Source organism: Sapajus apella, unplaced genomic scaffold (assembly GCF_009761245.1).
Source record: "Sapajus apella isolate SASKATOON/1434 unplaced genomic scaffold, GSC_monkey_1.0 scaffold19, whole genome shotgun sequence".
Classification (NCBI taxonomy): Eukaryota; Metazoa; Chordata; class Mammalia; order Primates; family Cebidae; genus Sapajus; species Sapajus apella.
Genome location: NW_022436959.1, coordinates 17,825,051 through 17,847,605, shown reverse-complemented (window position 1 = coordinate 17,847,605; position 22,555 = coordinate 17,825,051). Strand labels below are relative to the sequence as shown.

General features: G+C 37.1%; 2 long non-coding RNA genes across 2 annotated transcripts in view; one reads left to right on the top strand and one right to left on the bottom strand.

Moving 5' to 3' along the window:
* Positions 1–22,555, bottom strand: part of LOC116557539 — a 25,163-nt gene extending 2,608 nt beyond the window's left edge. Inside the window, exon 1 of the long non-coding RNA XR_004271563.1 lies at positions 22,070–22,555. This is a non-coding gene — a long non-coding RNA (uncharacterized LOC116557539). The remainder of the gene's footprint in view (positions 1–22,069) is intronic.
* LOC116557542 lies at positions 18,612–21,350 on the top strand. The gene is made up of 2 exons (XR_004271565.1): positions 18,612–18,829; positions 20,724–21,350. It is a non-coding gene; the product is annotated as an uncharacterized LOC116557542 (long non-coding RNA).

Below are 22,555 nucleotides of genomic sequence, written 5' to 3'. Positions count from 1 at the left end.
TGGAGTGCAATGGCACGATCTCGGCTCACCACAACCTCCGCCTCCTGGGTTCAGGCAATTCTCCTGCCTCAGCCTCCTGGGTTCAGGCAATTCTCCTGCCTCAACCTCCTGAGTAGCTGGGATTACAGGCATGCACCACCATGGCCAGCTAATGTTTTGTATTTTTAGTAGAGATGAGGTTTCACCATGTTGACCAGGATGGTCTCGATCTTTTGACCTCGTGATCCACCCGCCTCGGCCTCCCAAAGTGCTGGGATTACAGGCTTGAGCCACCGCGGCTGGCAGAAGTCAATATCTTAATGAGGTAGTTTTTGAAAGGAGGAAGGATTGACTGATAGATGTGGATGTGGCACTATGTGCTTAGTATACTGTGATGCTTAATTTTATGTGTCAACTTGACTAGGTTATAGTGTCCAGGTATTTGATCAAATACCAGTCTAGATGTTGCTGTGGAGACATTTTCATTTTTTAGATGTGATTAATTATTAAATCAATAGACTTTGAGTGAAGCCAGTTACCCACCATAAACTGGGTACGTACAGCATACTCAGTTGAAGGCGTTAAGACAAATCAATGAGAACCCCAAGGGAGAAGAAATTCTGCGTACACACTGCCTTTGGACATGAGCTGCAATATTTACTCTTTGCAGGTCTCCAGTCTGTTAGACTACCCTGGGGATTTCAAACTTACCAGACCCCACAATTTTATGAGCCAATTCTTTGAAATCTCTTATTCTCTCTCTCACTTTCTCTGTGTGTATATACCTACACACACACCCCTCCTATGTTGCTCTGAAGAACCATGCTAACACACAGTTAAACACATAATTCCTAGCTCTAAACACTGAAAGAACATAGATGAAATGGCACACTGTAGCCGTAAGTACAGCCAGTATTCATATCTTTGTTTCTCATTACCATTCTCCAATAAATGATACTAGGTTCCTTGGCAAAATGTCTGATTCTGGGACTGAGGCATGGAAAGTGTGAGATGAATCTGGAAACTCTTACAGTGCCAGAAAATTAAAATGTGATCTAAAAAAAAAAATTGAGGCATGTTGAAAAGACACAGGAACTAAGTCGAAAGAATTTCCCATAGTCAGATTTGGGAAACTTTGAGCAACAAATTAAGTAGGATCCATGACATAAAATAAATACCCATTAGTTTATATTGATAAAAATATATCTTTAAATAAAAAATAAGATACAGCTCTATACAGTAGAATTCCAATGAATAAATGCAGAGGGAATGATGGAAATATAAGGTCACAATTGGCATAGCAATAATTGTAGCAGGCAAGGATCATCAATAGTAGCTAAAACTGAACTGGGTGCAGTGGTGTGCCTGCAGTTCCAGCAACACACAGGATCACTTGAACCCAGGAGTTTGAGGTCAGCTAGGGCAATCAGACTCTGTCTCTTGGAAAAGTTAGTTACCTACACATCTACAACCATCTGATCTTGGACAAACCTGACTAAAACAAGCAATGGGGAAAGGATTCCCTGTTTAATAAATGGTGTTGGGATAACTGGATAGCAGTGTGCAGAAAGCAGAAACTGGACCCCTTCCTGACACCTTACACTCAAATTAACTCCAGATGTATTAAAGACTTAAACATAAGACCTAACACCATAAAAACCCTAGAAGAAAATCTAGGCAAAACCATTCAGGCCTTAGGCATAGGCAAGGACAAATAAAACACCAAAAGCATTGGCAACAAAAGCCAAAACAGACAGATGGGATCTAATTAAACTGCAGAGCTTCTGTACAGCAAAGGAAACAATCAGAGTGAACCAGCAACCAACAGAATGGAAGAAATTTTTGCAATCTGCCCATCTAACAAAGGGCTAATATCCAGAATTTACAAAGAACTAAAACAGATTTACAAGAAACAAACCCATCCAAAAGTGGGCAAAGGATGTGAACAGACACTTTTCAAAAGAAGACATATATGAGGCCAATAAACACATGAAAAAATGCTCATCATCACTCATCATTAGAGAAATGCAAATCAAAACCACATTGAGATACCACCTCACACCAGTAAGAATGGCGATCATTTAAAAATCTGGAAACAACAGATGCTGGAGAGGATGTGGAGAAATAGGAACACTTTTACACCGTTGGTGGGAGTGTAAACTAGTTCAACCATTGTGGAAGACAGTGTGGCAATTCCTCAAAGACCTAGAAATAGAAATTCCATTTGACCCAGCAATCCCATTACTGGGTATATACCCAAAGGATTATAAATCATTCTGTTATAAAGACACATGCACATGTATGTTCATTGCGGCACTGTTTACAGTAGCAAAGACCTGGAACCAACCCAAATGCCCACTGACAACAGACAGGACAAGGAAAATGTGGCACATACACACCATGGAATACTATGCGGCCATAAAAAACAATGAATTTGTGTCTTTTGTAGGGACATAGATGAATCTGGAAACCATCATTCTCAGCAAACTGACACAAGAACAGAAAATCAAACACTGCATGTTCTCTCTCATAGGAGGGTGTTGAACAATGATAACACATGGTTACAGGGAAGGGAGCATCACACACTGAGATCTGTTGGAGGGGACTAAGGGATGGACACTGTGGGGTAGGGAGTTGGGGAGGTATAACATGGGGAGAAATGCCAGATATAGGTGATGGGGTTGGAGGCAGCAAACCACATCGCCATCTCTGTACCTACCCAACAATCCTGCAAGTTCTTCACATGTACCCCAGAACCTAAAGTGTAATTAAATATACATTAAAAATTCTACAGGGCTTGACAAATGCATAATAATATATATTAACCATTAAAGTTAATTACCTAAAAATACCACGTACTTTACCTATTTATCCCTCTCCTTCCTCTTTGCTGACTGCCACTGATCTAAAAAGATCTGTAACACTGATTTGTTAAAAATTGTAAATGAAAACTATTTCTATAGTTTTTTCTTTTCAAAAATTGTATATAATTAAAATCATACAGCACACAGCCTTTTCATACTGGTTTCTTTCACATTGCAATACACATCTAAATTGTTTTAATGTCTTTTCATGGTTTATAGCACATGCATTTTGTGTTGCTTTTATTATTTTTAGTGGCAACATAATTTTACATATTTATGGACTAAGTATAACATTCAGATACATGTATACAATGTAGAGTGATCAAACCAGTGTAATTAGCATATCCAGCAACTCATTTATCCTTTTTAATGTAAACATTCAAAATACACTCCTAGTAAAATAAACAATAAATTATTAATTATAGTCACCCAATACTGCGATTGAACACTAGCATGTTTCTTTTATTGCTCAATATTTCACTCCATTAATGCACTACAGTTTGTCTCTTCATCCTCTATTATAGAACATCTTGGTTGCTTTAAGTTTTTGGTGATTATGACTAAGACTGCTGTAAACATTCATCTGCAGGTTTTCATGTGCACATAAATTTTCAAAACTGCATAAATACCTAGGTAGGAATATGGCAGCTGGATCACATGGTAAAACTACTTTTAACTTTAAAAGTAAAAACTGTCTTCCAAAGTAGTTGACCTATTTGCATTGCTGCCAGCCATGATTGAGTGTTCATGTTGCTCAGTATTCTCACTGGCATTTGGTTTCATGTTTGTTTTAATTTTAGCAACTTTAATAGATGTGTAATGGTATTTCATTGCTGTTTTGCTTATAATTTCTTAAAGATACTTGATATAAAGTATCTTTTCCTACGCTTATAAGTCATCGGTGTAATTTTCTTCACTGAGCTGTATTCAGATCTTTTGCCCATTTTTAAGTGTGTTGTATGTTTATTGTTGAGTTTTTGAGTTAATTTTTGCAAAAGACCTAAAATGTCTATCAGGTTGTTTTTTATTTTTTTTTACTTTTGTTTTACCTACTGATGTCCAGTTGTTCCAGCTCCATTTGTTTAAAAGACTATCCATTCTCTTTTGGAATTTCCATTACTTCTTTGTCAAAGATCAGTTGACTATATTTTGGTGGGTCTATTTCTGGGCTCTCTATTCCACTGACCTATTTGTCTATTCTTTCACTATACCACATTATTGTGAATATTGTAGCTTTATGGTGAATCCTGAAGTTGTTAGTGTCAGTCTTTTGAACTTTTCTTTGGTATTGTGTTAGCTATTTTGGATTCTTTGACTTTCCATATAAACCCTAGAATAAGTTTATTAATATCTACAAAATAACCTGCAGAAATTTTGACTGGGATTTTGTTGGATTTATAATTTACTTTGGGAGGAAATGACATTTTAATGAGTCCTTCTTTCCATGAACATAGACTGTCTTTATTTATTTAGATTGTAATTTTTTGTTGAGTTTTCTAGTTTTCTTCCGATATATCCTGTACATAATTTGTTTGGTATGTACATGGTATTTCTTTCTCACTCTCTTTTCTTGGCATTAATATAAAAATACTGTGTTTTAATTATAAATTATAATTGTTCATTGCTAATATACAAGAAAACAAATGATTTAGTATATTAACCTTTTATTCTATAACCTCGCTGTAATTACTTGTTACAGTTTTTTGGTTTCAGCTAATTGATTAGATTCATCCTGGGAAATCCATGTTTCCTCTTGTGTTTAGCTGCATACATCTCCACACAACATGTTTTTAGCTGGATCCCTGAAACGTTGCATAATTTCACATTTAACCAGTGATTTGGGCAGAAACTATGCAGAAGCACCTCAAGCCTGTAAGGCTTCCACTCTCTGCTAATTGGGCTGTGTAGGCAGAGGAATACATTCAAAATCACAAGTGACTTGGATTTTCCTCATGTATCAAGAATCTCTCCCACTGTTCATCAGTCAGTCACAGGTCTCCAACTGAAGGCAAAGATTAGCAGTCCACCAAAGATGTTGAGAGTTTATTTTATGCCTTCTATAACTCTCTCAAGATTCCTCCCTTAAGTTTTTAATGTTCTGCCTCCCACCCCACATTGAGATCATAATACCTGACCATTATAGTTGCCTAAACTGTCCTATGCTAACACAAAATTATCTTTTTATAATACAATATCTAAAACACACTGGGCCGGGCACGGTGGCTCATGCCTGTAATCCCAGCACTTTGGGAGGCCGAGGTGGACGGATCACGAGGTCAAGAGATTGAGACCACCTTGGCCAACATGGTGAAACCCCGTCTCTACTAAAAATATAAAAATTAGCTGGGTGTGCTGTAGTCCCAGCTACTCATGAGGCTGAAGCAGGAGAATTCCTTGAACCCGGGGGGCGGAGGTTGCAGTGAGCCGAGATCGCACCACTGCACACCAGCCTGGCTCCTGGTGACAGAGTGAGAGTCTGTCAAAAAAAAAAAAAAAACACCCCACTGTCCCTGAAATGTAAATTTCTGGATGAGTTTTCTACATGCACACCAAGTCAGAAGACCTTCAGTCAAGGCTCAGCTCTTCCACTAATTTATGTGCCTTTAGGAAAGCCAATTAATTTCTGTGGACCTCAGTTTCCTTTCCTGGAAAATCATATTAGATTATAACTAAAATATTTTCTCAAATAGCCTAATGTCCACCCTGTTATGTTTCTTGCAGCTTCATCAGCTGGAAGTTTAATCCTGTGTATGCATATATCATGTCACACTAGTAAGATTGTGTTTTTGAATAGTCAACTGTGAAATTAGCTATGTAAATTCAGCATTTACCATGACTGTATTTATGTTTTTTTAAATTTATTATACTTTAAGTTCTGGGGTACATGTGCAGATCATGCAGTTTGTTACATAGGTATACACGTGCCATGGTGGTGGTGGTTTGCTTCATCCATCACCCAGTCACCTACATTAGGTATTTATCCTAATGCTATCACTCCCCAATCACCCCACCTCCTGCTATTCCTCCCCTAGTCCCCCAGGCCCCAGTGTGTGATGTTCCCCTCCCTGTGTCCATGTGTCTTAATTGTTCAACACCCACGTTTGAGTGAGAATATTTTATATTGATTAAATCATTTATATAAATCTAAAATAACTTTTATCTAGCATTTGCTAGCAAGTCTGTTGCAATGCCATTTAGTACATAGGCATGGGCAAGGACTTCATGACTAAAACACCAAAGCAATGGCAACAAAAGCCAAAAAAGACAAATGGGATCTAATTAAATTTAAGAGCTTCTGCACAGCAATACAAACGATCAATAAAGAGAACTGGCAACCAACAGAATGGGAAAAAATTTTTGCAATCTACCCATCTGATAAAGGGCTAATATCCAGAATCTATGGAGAATTTAAACAAATTTACACGAAAAAAAACATCAAAAAGTGGGTGAAAGATAAGTACAGGCACCTCTCAAAAGAAGACATTTATGCAGCCAACAAACATATGAATAAAAGCTCATCACCACTGGTAATTAGGGAAATGCAAATCAGAACCACATTGAGATACCACCTCATGCCAGTTAGAATGGTGATCGTTAAAAAATCAGGAGACAACAGATGCTGGAGAGGGTGTGAAGAAATAGGAACACTTTTACACCATTGGTGCGAGTGTAAATTAATTCGACCACTGTGGAAAACAGTGTGGCAATTCCTCAAGGATCTAGAACTAGAAATACCATTTGACCCAGTAATCCCATAGCTGGGTATATACTCAAAGGATTATAAATAATTCTATTATAAAAACACATGTACAAGTATGTTTATTGCAGCACTGTTTATAACAGCAAAGACTTGGAACCACCCAAATGCCCATCAGAGATAGACTGGATAAAGAAAACGTGGCACATATACACCATGGAATACTATGCAGCCATAAGAAAGGATGAGTTCATGTTCTTTGCAGGGACATGGATGAAACTGGAAACCATCATTCTCAGCAAACTGACACAGGAACAGAAAATCAAAACTGCATGTTCACTTCCAAGCCTTTTAAAAAAATTCAGTCATTTAATTTTCATTATAACTTTGTGAGATAGCTATTATCTTCATTTTACAGCTGAAGAAACTGAGGCATAGGAGATTAACTGTCCTATGGTCACTCAGGGTTTTTATCTCTATGACTGAACTCTGGAACTCACCTTTTTAACCACTATGATAAGCTCCCTGTGTCACCATAACCACAAATGTTTCCTAATCTATAATTTATTACGTCTGTTAGACGGAAATACTGAATTGATTTGATATTAGTTGATTTATATACACAAGGCTCCTATAAAATAATTCTTTCAACTATATTAAAGAAAACCTACCATTTTGGTCCAGTATCTTGTGTAGACACACACTTAAGAGATTTTAGATACCTGCTTTTCCACATCATTTATTGCCCTCACTATACCACCTTTTCCTGAGGTAGGGAAAAACATACTTAAGAGACCCAAGAAATAAAAATGGCCTAAATATCATTCATTATTCTATTCTTCTTGGTAGTTTTGCAACACATTATGCAGTTTCTAGGGAGAATAGTTCACTGCCTTTTGTTGGTAATGAGTCAGGTAAACATAAATTTGTGTCCAAGTTAAGTACCCGTAGTTATTCCTTTTGAAGATTTTATATCTGGTGGTCTGCTCAGTGTCACCAGGTTTCCACAGCAATATAGCTGTAACATTCCTTCTGAGAGAACCTGCATCAGGCACACTGGATCAGATTTATGTCATGGACCTCCACAGGGTATTAATCATTCTTTGAGGTCATTTTCAGCTATCAAAGTAAGTGCATTTGCAGAAAAATTGCCAAAAACAAACTTTAAACCAGGTCTCATGGCTAGCTTCAGGTGGTAGGAAAACAAATGTTGAAGATTCACAAAACAAATTTCTTGGCAGAGTGAGTATGAAGATGGAGAATCAGATGGGGTAGTTACATTCATTAGTGCACTTACAAAATGTCTGTGTTATGAAAACCAGGGCACACTTGGAGGAAAATAAACCAATTTATAAGGCTGGTTTCAATTTTATGAAGTAAAATATTGAAAGGTTTCCACTTGCTCTGTGTGAAATTCTGAGAAGATAATTTAAGCATGGCTAGACTGATTTGTCACTGCTGTCAGGTCTTAGAAAAAGTATTAAGAGCCTGGTATACTTTTCTCATTGAGGACTGGGACAGTTTGCATACACCATTGTTCCAACAGCATGTGATCACTTTGTGACTCTGTTTTACATCTTGAAAATTCTCACAGTATTTCAGACATTTTATTATATATCTGTTATGGTGATCTCTGATCAGGGTCTTTGATGTTACCAGTATAATTACTTCAGGGAATCATGAACTGCACCCATGTAAGACAGCAAACTTAATAGATAATTTTAGTGTGTGTTCTGACTGTTCCACTAGCCAGTCAATTCCCCAACTCTCTCTTTTTCCTTGGGCCTTCCTATTCCCTAAGACATGATGACAATATTGAAATTAGGCCAAATAATAAAACTATAATGGCTTCTAAGTGTGCAAGTGAAAGGAAGAATTGTATACCTCTCATTACTTTCAGTCAAAGGTAGAAATAATTAAACTTAGTGAGGAAGGCATGTCAAAACCTGAGATAGGCCAAAACTAAACCTCTTCCACCTTACAGCCAAGTTGTAAATAAAAATGAAAAGTTCTTGAAGAAAATTAAAAGTGCTAATCTATAAGAAAGAAAAGCAGACCTAATGCTGCTATGGAGAAAGTTTAAAGGTCTGAATACAAATCAAACAAGCCACAACATTCCCTTATGCCAAAACCTAATCAAGAGAAGCTGAGGGAGGTAAGAGAAGCCAAAGAAGAACCTGAAGCTAGCAGAGGTTCGTTCTTGAGGTTTAAGGAAAGAAGTTGTTTTCATAACAAAAGTACAAGGTGAAGCAGCAAGTGCTAATGGAGAAGCTATAACAAGTTATCCAAGAAGACCTAACTAAAATAATTGATGAAAGTAGCTACACTAAACAGACTGTCAGTATGGACTAAATAGCTTTCTACTTGAAGAAGATACCATCTAAGATTTTCATAGTTAGAGAAGATAAGTAAATGACTGGCTTCAAAGTTTCTAATAAAAGGTTGACTCTCTTGTTAGGAGCTAATGCAGCTGTGAATTAAGATAAAGCCAAAGTTTATTTGTCATTCCCCAAATCTTAGGGTCCTTGAGAATTATGCTAAATCTACTGCACCTGTGATCTACAAATAAACACCAAAGCCTAGATGAAAACATACCTGGTTATAGCATGATTTACTGAATATTTAAAGTCTACTGTTGAGACCCACTACTCAGAAAAAGAAAAAAAAAAAAAATTTCCGTTTTTTTTTATTTTGGAGGTTGGAGGCTTTTTTAAAAAAGTTATTTTCGTTTTTTATTTTGAGTTCTGGGGTACATGTGCAGAACGTGCAGTTTTGTTACACTGGTATATATGTGCCATGGTGGTTTGCTGCATCCATCAACCCATCATTTACATTAGGTATTTCTCTTGCTGCTATCCCTCCCCAACCCCCTAGACCCCTACTATCCCTCCTCTAGGCCTCCAGCCCCCGACAGGCCCAGGTGTATGATGTTCCCCTTTCTGTGTCCACGTGTTCTCATTGTTTAGCACCCACTTACGAGTGAGAACAAGTGGTGTTTGGTTTTCAGTTCTTGTGTCAGTTTGCTGAGAATGATGGTTTCTAGCTTCATGTCCCTGCAAAGGACATGAACACATCTTTTACCACTGCATAGTATTCCATGGTGTGTATGTGCCACATTTTCTTTATCCAGTCTATTACTGATGGGCATGTGGATTGGTTCCAAGTCTTTGCTATTGTGAACAGTGCCTCAATAAACATATGTGTGCATGTGTCTTTATAACAGAATGATTTATAATCCTTTGGGTATATGCCCAGTAATGGGATTGCTGAGTCAAATGGTATTTCTAGTTCTAGATCCTTGAGGAATTGCCACATTGTCTTCCACAATGGTAGAACTAATTTATACTCCAACCAGCAATGTAAAAGTGTTCCTATTTCTTCACATCTTCTCCAGCATCTGTTGTCTCCTGATTTTTTAATGATTGCCATTCTAACTGGCATGAAGTAGTATCTCAATGTTGATCTGCATTTCTCTAATGACCAGTGATCAGCTTTTTCTGATATGTTTGTTGGTTGCATAAATGTCTTTTGAGAGATGCCTCTACATATCCTTCACCCACTTTTTGATGGGGTTTTTCCCTTGTAAATTTGCTTTAGTTCTGTGTAGATTCTGGATATTAGCCCTTTGTCAGATGGGTAGACTGCAAAATTTTTTCCCATTCTCTTGGTTGCCGTTTCACTCTGATAGTTTCTTTTGCTGTACAGAAGCTCTTAATTAGATCCCTTTTGTCAATTTTGGCTTTTATTGCTATTACTTTTGGTGTTTTAGTCATTAAGTCCTTGCCCATGCCTATGTACTGAATGGTATTGCCTAGATTTTCTTCTAGAGTTTTTATGGTGTTAGGTCATATGTTTAAATCATTAATCCATCTGGAGTTAGTTTTTGTATAAGATGTAAGAAAGGGATCCAGTTTCAGCTTTCTGCAGATGGCTGGCCAGGTTTCCCAACACCATTTATTAAATAGGGAATCCTTTCTCCACTGCTTGTTTTTGTAAGGTTTGTCAAAGATCAGATGGTTGTAGATGTGTGGTGTTATTTTGAAGCCTATTTTCTGTTTCATTGGTCTATATCTCTGTTTTGGCAATAAAACCATGCTGCTTTGATTACTGTAGCCTTGTAGTGTAGTTTGAAGTCAGGTAGTGTGATGCCTCCAGCTTTCATTTTTTTTTTTTTTTTTAATTTGCTTAGGGTTGTCTTGGCTATGTGAGCCCTTTTCTGGATCCGTATGAAATTTAAGGTGGTTTTTTCCAAAACTGTGAAGAAAGTCAATGGTAGCTTGATTGGGATAGCATTGAATCTATAAATTACTTTGGGCATTATGGCCATTTTCATGATATTGATTCTTGCCATCTGTGAGCATGGAATGTTTTTTCATCTGTTTGTGTCCTCTCTTATTTCCTTGAGCAGTGGTTTTTAGTTCTCCTTGAAGAGGTCCTTCACATCCCTTGTTAGTTGTATTCCTGGGTATTTTATTAACTTTGTAGCAGCTGTGAATGCAAATTCACTCATGAGTTGACTCTCTATTACTGGTGTACAGGAATGCTTTTGATTTTTGCACAGTGATTTTTGTATCCTGAGACTTTGCTGAAGTTGCTTATCAGCTTAAGGAGATTTGGGCTGAGACAGTGGGGTTTTCTAAATATATAATCATGTCATCTGCAAATAGAGACAATTTGACTTCTTCTTCTCCTAACTGAATACCTTTATTTCTTTTTCTTCCGATTGCCCCAAACAGTACTTTCAATACTATGTTGAACGGGAGTGTTGAAAAAGGGCATCCTTGTCTTGTGTCAGTTTTCAAAGGGAATGTTTCCCTTTTTGCCTATTCAGTATGATTTTGGCTGTGGCTTTGTCATAAATAGCTCTTATTATTTTGAGATATATTCTATCAATACCTACTTTATTAAGAGATTTAAGCATAAAGGTCTGCTGAATTTTGTAGAAGGCATTTTCTGCATCTGTTGAGATAATATTGTGATTTCTGTCTTTAATTCTGTGTGATGGATTAAGTTTATAGATTTATGTATGTTGAACCAGCCTTGTTTTTTGATACGCTGTTGGATTCAGTTTGCCAGTATTTTATTGAGGATTTTTGCCTCAATGTTCATCAATGGATACTCGCCTGAAATTTTCTTTTTTAATTGTGTCCCTGCCAGATTTTGGTATCAGGATGATGATGGTTTCATAAAATAAGTTAGGGAGGATTCCCTCTTTTTGTATTGTTTGGAATAGTTTCAGAAGGAATGGTACTAGCTCTTTTGTACCTCTGGTAGAATTAGGCTGTGAATCTGTCTGGTCCTGGACTTTTTTTGGTTGGTAAGCTATTAATTGCTGTCTCAACTTCAGACCTTGTTATTGGTCTATTCAAGGATTGAGATTCTTCCTGGGCTAGTCTTGGAAGGGTTTAAGTGTCCAGGAATTTATCCATTTCTTTTAGATTTACTGGTTTATTTGCATAGAGGTGTTTGTAGTATTCTCTGATGGTTATATATTTATATATTATTGTTTTAGGTTTTGGGGTACATGTGAAGAACATGCAAGATTGTTGCATAGGTAGATACATGGCAATGTGGTTTGCTGCCTTCCTCCCCGTCACCTATATCTGACATTTCTCCCCATGTTATCCCTCCCCAAAACCCCACCCCCCACTGTCCCTCCCCTAGTTACCCCAACAGACCCCAGTGTGTGATGCTCCCATGTGTCCAAGTGTTCTTATTGTTCAACACCCAGCTATGAGTGAGAACATGCGGTGTTTGATTTTCTGTTCTTGTGTCAGTTTGCTAGGAATGATGGTTTCCAGGTTCATCTATGTCTCTACAGAGGACACGAACTCATCATCTTTTATGGCTGCATAGTACTCCATGGTGTATATGTGCCACATTTTCCCTGTCCAGTCTACCATTTATGTGCATTTGGGTTGGTTCCAAGTCTTTGCTATTGTAAACAGTGCCACAATGAACATTCGTGTGCATGTGTCCTTAAAGATTTATAATCCTTTGGGTATATACCCAGTAATGGGTTGCTGGGTCTAATGGAATTTCTATTTCTAGGTCATTGAGGAAGTGCCACACTGTCTGAACTAATTTACACTCCCATCAACAGTGTAAAAATGTTCCTATTTCTCCACGTCGTCTTCAGCATATGTTGTCTCCAGATTTTTTAATGATCGCCATTCTAACTGGTGTGAGATGGTATCTCAATGTAGTTTTGATTTGCATTTCTCTAATGACAGTGATGATGAGCATTTTTTCATGTTTGTTGGCCTCATATGTATTCTTTTGTAAAGTGTTCATATCCTTCACCCACTTTTGAATGGGGTTGTTTTTTTCTTGTAAATCTGTTTTGTTTCTTTGTAGATTCTGGGTACCAGCCCTTTGTCAGATAGGCAGATTGCAAAAAAATTTTCCCATTCTGTCGGTCGCCAATTCCCTCTACTGATTGTTTATTTTGCTGTACAGAAGCTCTGGAGTTTAATTAGGTCCTATTTGTCTATTTTGGCTTTTGTTGCCAATGCTTTTGGTATTTTAGTCATGAAGTCCTTGCCTGTGCCTATGTCCTGAATGGTTTTGCCTAGGTTTTCTTCTAGGATTTTTATGGTGTTAGGTCTTATGTTTAAATCTTTAATCCATCTGGAGTTAACTTGAGTGTAAGGTGTCAGAAAAGGGTCCAGTTTCTGCTTTCTGCACATGGCTAGTCAATTTTCCCAACACCATTTATTAAACAGGGGATCCTTTATCCATTGCTTTTGTCAGGTTTGTTAAAGATCAGATGGTTGTAGATGTGTGGCATTGCCTCCGAAGTCTCTGTTCTGTTCCATTGGTCTATATCTCTGTTTTGGTACCAGTACCATGGTGTTTTGAATACTGTAGCCTTGTAGTATAGTTTGAAGTCAGGTAGTGTGATGCCTCCAGCTTTGTTCTTTTTGCTTAGAATTGACTTGGCTATGTGGGCTCTCTTTTGGTTCCATATGAAGTTTAAGTGATTTTTTCCAGTTCTGTGAAGAAGGTCATTGGCAGCTTTTTGGGGATAGTATTGAATCTGTAAATTACCTTTGGCAGTATGGCCATTTTCATGATATTGATTCCTCCTATGTTTTCTTCTTTGTCAGGCTAGTGGTCTATTTTGTCAATCTTTTCAAAACACCACCACCTGTATCACTGATTTTTTGAAGGGTTTTTTTTTTGTGTGTGTGTGTCTCTATCTCTTTCAGTTCTGCTCTGATCTTGGTTAATTCATGTCTTCTGCTAGCTTTTGAATTAGTTTGATCTTGTTCTTCTAGTTCTTTTAATAATAACATTAGGGTGTCAGTTATAGATCTTTCCTCATTTCTCTTGTGGGCATTTAGTTCTATAAATTTCCCTCTCGAGCCTGCTTTAAATGTGTCCCAGAGATGATGTTATTACCCAGTAGTCATTCACGAGTAAGTTGTTCAGTTTCCATGTAGTTGTGTGGTTTTGAGTGAGTTCCTCAATCCTGAGTTCTAATTTGACTGCACTATGGTGAGAGACTGTTTGTAACGATTTCTGTTCATTTGCAGAGGAGGATTTTACTTCCAATTATGTGGTCAATTTTAGAATTATTGCTATGCGGTAATAAAAAGAATGTATATTCTGTGGATTTGAGGTGGAGAGTTCTGTTGATGTCTATTAGGTCTGTTTGGTCCAGATCTGAGTTCAAGTCCTGGATATCCTTGTTTATTTTCTGTTTCATTGATCTGTCTAATTTTGACAGTGGGGTGTTAAAGTTTCCCATTATTATTGTACGGGTCACTTTGACAAATTGACAGAAGCAGGCTTCAGAAGGTGGGTAATAACAAAGATTTCTTTTAAAATGTTACTGTTCATTGACAATGTATCTAGTCACTCAAAAGCTCTGATGGAGACATAGAAGGAGATTAATGTTTTCAGGCTTGCCAACACCACATCCATTTAGCAAGCCATAGATCAAGGAGTAATTCTGACTTTCAAGCCTTATTATTTAACAAATACATTTTGTAAGCCTGTACCTGCTATAGATATTGATTCCTCTGATGGATCTAGGCCAAGTAAATTGAAAACATTCTAGAAAGGATTTACCATTCTAGGTACCATTGAGAATATTCATGCTCAACGGGAAGAGGCAAAAATATCAATATTAGTAGGAATATGGAAGAAGTTGATTCCAGCTCTCATGAATGACTTTGAGGGGTTCAAGACTGCACTGGAGGAAATCAATGGTGATGTGGTAGAAATAGCCAAGAGAACAAGAATTAGAAATAAATCTTGAAGATGTGACTTATTTGTTGCAATCTCATGATAAAACTTGAATGGAAATAAAGTGGTTTTTTGAGATGGAAACTACTGATGGATATGCTGTGAACACTGTTGAAATGACAACTAAGGATTACATAAACTGAGTTGATAAAGCAGCAGCAGGGTTTGCAAATATTGACTGCAGTTTTGAAGCTCTAGCATGGGTTAAATGCTATCAAACAGCATTGCATACTGTAGAAAAATCTTTCATAAGAAAAAGAGTTAATCAATACAGCAAACTTTATTGTTCTCTTAAGAAATTACCACAGCCACCCAACATTCAGCAACCCTAATGGGGAAGAAACTATCAACATCAAGGCAAGATTCTCTACCAGCAAAAAGATTACAACTCACTGAGGGAATAAGATGATCATTAACATTTTTTATTAATAGAGTATTTTTAAGTTAAGGAATGTACATTACAGTTTAGGACATAATGCTGTTGCACACTTAAAGAGTACAAGATAGTGTAAATGTAACTTTTAAATGCATTGGGAAACCAAAATTTGTGTGAACTGCTTTATTGTGGTGATGGGAACCACACTCCCAGTATCTGCGAGGTGTGCATGTATTTTTATGATCTTTGTAGAAGTCAAACAACTAGCTATGGTACATATTTAGTGACTACTTCTTAACTACGTGGGCTTTTGGTAGAAAGAGAAGATAGACATATTAGGTCATCAGTGATGTCTAAGAATTACAGTGTACCCAGGAAATATAGACTCTTTTTTAATTGAGTATGCAGCTATGTTTTGTGCTTACATGTACATAATTTGATTAAAGAAAAAGTTACAAAAATTTAAAGCAGAATGGCCAACTAGAAGCATTTTATATGTCCTTCAAAATGTTTTCATTCCCACCACTCTCCTTTTTGTCCCCAAGTAACATCATTTTGCAAAATGGATTAGAAAGCCTTGATTTAAGAGGGAGAGGTTGACATCTTCAGTGAAGTTACTGTAAAACAAAACATTTAGATTTCTAACTGTATTTAAAATGGCTGGGTATGTGAGCCATCTATTTGTAATCAATTATGTTCATGGCATTTCTCTTTCCCGATAGTATCGTCTTGAACTTGAATAGGGTTTTTTTTTCTATGCAAAAAAGTATCTCTTCCAGACTGGAAGAAAATGTAAACTTCAAGCAGTATTGACTTACCTATCAATCACTTAGTATGTATGAGCCTCTCAGAGAAGAAATCATAAACGTTGAGAGTTGCCACATATAATGATGACCTTCAACACATATGAAGATATAGCATTCCTTTTCCCTTTCCATTTCTCCCTTATGATTCCAATTTTGCTTCAAGAAAAAAGCTGCCCAATGGGCAAGCTTAAAGCTATATAAGTGACTACCTCATCCTAACTTGAATATTTACCTTTATTTCAATTATTTTTATATCAATGGAGAAGGGAAACATTTTGGTTGAAATGGCACAGCATACATTGAAGTGATCCACTACCTTTCACTTAGTCCGTATGTAGTCCAAAATGCTGCACATGAGAACCTAGTTTCTCACTGGCTCATGACCTTATCTTATAAGCTGAAGTTTCTGTATTTGAAGAAAATGGCATTTTTTTTTATATTTGAATTTGCATGTGTTATATGTGTGCAAGCAAGAGTTATCCAAATCTTGTCATGTAAAATCTACCATTTACTTGATTTTCATGTAATCTTTTGTTTTAGAGATTACAGGTAGTAAAAGAAAAATCCAAATTAGGAAATTAAGCAGTGCCATTTTATAACAATATACCTGGATATCTTGAAAAAGTGCTGTTGATTTATTAGCGTTTTAAAAAAGTCTCACTGCAAACATATACATCAATTATAAAAAGTACATCCAAATTTTAGAAATGTAAAAATGCGAAAATAGGTATGGTTTATAATCATGGAAATATAGGGGATTTTTTTTTTTGCTTTTTCTCTACATACCAAATGTTTTGCTACACATGTCATTATACTGATTCATAATTTTATGTCAATCATTTATGCTATAACACTACTAAATTCTTGGTGGTCAGTCATAGAGAAATTTAGACAATAGAGTTTTAAGATGAAAATCATTATGCTCTCCCACTGTCCAAATTTCTTGGAAGAGTCCTGCTTTGAGCACTATAATAATGCTAAGGTTCACGAACCTTCCTCTGTCTCCTCAGGAACTTACCCAGATCAGCATTTCCCCATCTTTCATGGAATAAAAGGGGGATGTGGTTAGTTTTTCTGAGACATGTTGCCAAAATATTAAGGTTATATCAATAACAGAATGAATATAAGAATGAACCATCCTTCTATTAAAATAGAATGAAAAGAGACCCAACTTAATTTAGAGGTTTGTTTTGAACATTTTCTCTGTGTTCTGCAGTGACCTAGAGTTGCTTCTAACACCACACCCAATCCCACAAGGGTTTTAATTGACATGCTGATAATATTGTTTTAAATTTAGTAAGAAAGGCCTCCCACCACTAACTGTTTCTATAGAGCATTAATGACCTCTTGGGGAATTTTTCTTCCAAAAAAAGCATGAAATTCCTCTCTGAAATATTTGTTTCTCTAGGACTCTAAATGAAAGTGTCTGGAATAAAAAAAAAAGTGAGCGCAATAAAAACTAAAAAGAAGGAGGGAGAGACAGATGGGGGAAGGAAGGAGAGAGAAAGATTTTTGACAAATGATCAATTTTTTAAAAAATATTTTGTTGCATTTTAGGTTTTGGGGTACATGTGAAGAACACGCAGGATTATTGCATAGGTACATACATGGCAATGTAGTTGGCTGTCTTCCTTCCCCATCACCTATATCTGGCATTTCTCCCTATGTTCAATTTTTATTATAGTTCATTTAGTGACTTTGTTATTACCTTTCAAAAGTAAAGCAATTTTACAACTTAAAAGTTTGTCATTTAAATGTTACATTTGCCTTGTAATTCAATCAATCAGTAGAATCCATGCTTGTGGAAAAATCCTTTTGCATATTTGCATTTCACTGAGAATATATTTGACTCTTGCCAAGTGAGACTGGAAGAAAATAACAGAAAAATCCAGTAGTGTGAATGAAAAATCTACCGATTATTCCTCATTTCTTCAGAAATTTACTTCTTTTCAAATTACCAAAAGTAAGGCAGTAAATGACCGTTAATTCCTTGTTTGTTCTCTAATAAGCAGACATTGTTGAACTTAAAACTGTCTTTTCTTCATGACCTTTTGGGTTGCATCTAAACTGCATGCTGTAACAATTGATAATTTACAATTTGTTGTCATGCTAACAATTTTTTTTTCTGACAATAATTTTCCTTTAGCCCCTGTACTGAATCCTAAGATGTCCAAAATATTTGGGCCATGTCAGGATAAGATATCTTCTGTTTTGCCATTTAGATGGGTGACATACTACCTCCAAGTCTACCATTACTAAAATAATCTAATAATCTACATTTCTTCTTTTTTTTTTTTTATTTCCCAATTCCATCACTGGGGGCCCGGCCCAGCCCCCTGTGGTCAGACCCCATTCTTCTGTGGTAGATGCCATAGTGGCTACCCAGGGAAATCATGAATCAACTATCCATAAACAAAGGACATGGTTCCCCAGCTGCTGGTGGTGTTGTCTACAGATAGCTCTACAGGGATTGCCTTTGTGGAAGACAGCCACTTCACCCAGGCCATGTGCCCTTTTCTGGGCCATCACCATGCTTGATGGGAGGATATAAGGCCCTGAACTTGGCTTTCCAACCTGGGACAACTCTGAATGGCCATCGTAGTTTCAGAGTCCACTGTAAGGTTGGCTGAAGCCTCCATTAAGGCTGCAGCCCAACTTCTCCCTCTACTCAGTCCTGCTTTCTTCCTTCCGTAGGCATTGATCCAGAGAACACACTCAAGTGAAACTTCTGCACTCCAATCATCATCTCAGAGTGCTTCCTGGGAAATCCAACCTGTGACCCATTCCTGGTGCCTACTTCCTGGGCTCTACTCTCCCCCACAGCAGCTAGCTGTCACCAAGGAGGCTTATACAGGTACAATGTCCCCTGCCCTAGGCCACTGCGTGGGAGGCTGATGCAAATGGCATGTCCCCTTTTCCTGGCCCACTGCTCATGTAGCTCCCCTGAGCTACAACATTGCACTCAGCTACAGTCAGTATTTAGCTGACCCCTGTCTAAGTCAGTTTCCAGCTCTTCCACTGAGATTGTTTTCAATTCTTATCTTTTCCTTAACCTCCACAATCAAAGTTACTGAGTTCTGCTGACTGGGTAATGAGACTATCCAGAAGTGGATATTCCTTCCTTCTCTCACACCTATCTCTTCCTCTCCTCCCCACTATCCCTACTTAATGGCCTTCCATTGTCTGTCTCTGCTTACACTGTGGCCACATTCTATTAACTGGCTTCCCTGTCTGCTCTTGTCTCTCTGCTGTCCTTATCTGTGCTGCAGCCAAAGAGACCATTCCAAGGCTCACATTTGCTCTTGTCATTCTCTTGCTGATCACAATGCAATGACTCCTAGTGATTTATAAGACAAAGCCTAGACTCAGCACAACACAAAAGGCCCTCTATGGTATGAGCCCAACTGCGTCAGTGTCTCCTGTAACCCTGGTCGTCTTTCCTCTGGTGTCATGAATACTGAAAACTCCTTTAGTTTAAGTTCTGGTATACATATTCAGAATGTGCAGGATTGTTACACAGGTATACATGTGCCATGACGGTTTTCTGTACCCACTGACCCATCATCTACATTAGGTATTTATCCTAATGCTATCCTTACCCTAGTACCCCACCCCCAGACAGGCCCTGGTGTGTGATGTTCCTCTCCCTGTGTCCATGCGTTCTCATTGTTCAACTCCCACTTATGAGTGAGAACATAAGGTGTTTAATTTTCTGTTCCTGTGTTAGCCTGCTGACAATGATGGTTTCCAGCTGCATCCATGTCCCTGCAAGGGACATGAACTTATCTTTAATTTCATATGGAATATAAGAGAGCCCCTATACCCAAGACAATCCTAAGCAAAAAAAAAAAACACAAAGCTGGAGGCATCATGCTATTTGACTTCCAACTATACTACAAGTCTACACTCATCAAAACAGCATGGTACTAGTACCAAAACAGAGATATAGACCAATGGAACAGAACAGAGGCCTCAGAAGTAATGCCACACATCTACAACCATCTGATCTTTGACAAGCCCAACAAAAACAAGCAATGGGGAAAGGATTCCCTATTTAATAAATGGTGTTGGGAAAACTGGCTAGCCATATGCAGAAAACTGAAACTGGACCTCTTTCTTACAGCTTACACAAAAATTAACTCAACACGGATTAAAGACTTAAATGTAAGGCCTAATACCATAAAAACCCTAGGAGAAAACCTAGACAGTACTATTCAGGACATAGGCATGGCCAAAGACTTTATAACTAAAACATCAAAATCAATGGCAACAAATGGGATTTAATTAAACTAAAGAGCTTCAGCACAGCAAAAGAAACTATTATCAGAATGAACAGGCAACCTACAGAATGGGACATTTTTGCAATCCATCCGACAAAGGGGTAATATCCAGAATCTACAAGAAAAAAACAACCCCATCAAAAAGTGGGTGAAGGATATGAACAGACACTTCTCGAAAGAAGCCATTTATGCAGCCAACAGACATGAAAAAAAGCTCAACATTACTGGTCATTAGAGAAATGCAAATCAAATCCACAATGAGATTTACATTTCTTGAAATGTATATGTTTCATGTTTTCTTTACCCAGTCTATCATTGAAGGGCATTTGGGTTAATTTCTTTGTTTTACTGTAAATCATTACCGTTGGATACATTTAGAAAACATATATATACTCATATTTGATTTCCTTTCTATATCTTTCAAATGATCTGAAATGACCCACATCCTTTCTTATGCATCATACAGAGAGATAATCAGCAAGGTTTGGAAGTTGGCTAATATAACTGACATCAGTAACACCATTCAAAACTAAGAGCCAGTGTCAAGATCCTGGATACCCTTCCTGCCTTTACTCCCAAAGTAGCCTTTTCATAGATCCAGGTAACACTTCAGCCCTCAATTGAAGATTAAAAACATCTGCTACAGAAATTGTCAAACAGTCTTGGAACACTTAGTCAAATTCACAGGGACTCCATCTGGGACTGGTGATACTTGTTGCTTTCATATCTTTAATTGTTTCTAGCACCTCCATAGATCAAAGTTCTCTGTGTAATGCGTTCTTTCCATCATGCCATATTTACCCATTTTATATCAAAATGTATAATCTTTACCATCTGCTTTCATAGGGGAATATAAATCTTTATCAAACTAGATTAACATTTTTCAGCTAAGTGTGCCTATATTTTCTTATGTGCAAATTTCAGAAAATAATCTCCTCTTTCATGGCATGCTTTAAATTTAGAAACAGGCTTTCTGGGTTTTTCTAACTGTGAAGTATTTTTACATGTTTCTTTGTTCCTGAATTTCAACATTCGAAGAAAGTAATTTTTTAAAATCTTCTGTACCAGAATTAAATATATTGCTCTTACAACACATATCATACAGTCTTGATTATAATTTTGTACCTGTTTGCAAATCTGTCATGTCATGAAACTATAAACATCTAAAAGACGTTATTAAGTTTTAAAAATGTTTAGTACTTGGTCTAATGTCTTACTGATAGTAAATAATAAATTATTATACTGATAATGAATTATGTTATTTTGTGCTTAATAAGAATTATGTTAAAGTGTTGTGGTAAAATGAAAAATAGTAAATCAGCTAAATGTGACAGAACACTAATAGAAGGCTAAAATTATTACCCATACACAAAAATATTGTGTAATAATCTGATTTATACAAATTAATATATCACTGTTATTCATAAATAAGCCGCTATAAAATATTTATATTTTCATACTGTTTTTATGACACTGTTTATACTTTCCTACTGTTGTACATCGCATATACTCTGTTCTCTTGTACACCATGTAGTAGCTTATTGCTTTTATCCTTCTATTCCCTTCATCGAGCAAACAGTAAGGGCCTTTAAATATGACAATGTATTATTTATGGAAGGTATATGATAGATGTCTAAATCTCAAAATATGTGTGCCATTAATTTATATATCATCTCAAGTTTCTAATGGGCTATGGTGAGTTATTTTTGAAAGCAAAGATGAAGTTATTAATCATCACTGTATTACTCAGAATTCTCCAGAGAAACAGTAAGATAGATAGATAGACTAAGCTATAATATGAGGGATTGGCTTACCTGATTATGGAGGCTGAGAAGGGTATCTGCTTTCTACAAACTGGAGGTCCAGGTAAGCCAGTGCTATCGTTTTAGTCCAAACCCAAAGGCCTGAGATTCAGGGCAGCCAATGGGATAAGTCCAGGTCCATATCCAAAGGCCCAAGAACCAGGAATGCCTATTCTAAAGGGCAGAAGAAAATGGACATCTCAGCTCAAGCAGAGAGCAAATTTTTCCTTCTTACACCGTCTTGTTCTATTCAGACCTCAATGGGTTGGATGATGCCCACCCACATCAGGGAGGGTGACCTTCTTTACTCCATCTACAGATTCACATGCTAATGTCTTCCAGAAACACTCTTGCAAACACCCCAGAAATTAGGCTTTGCCAGCTATCTGGGGTTCCATTATGTGTCAACCTCACTGCTTTCCCAGTCCAGCTGTAACTAAGATAACTATATTTTCTCTAATCTCCAACACTGGAGGTAAGCATGGACCTGAGAAACAC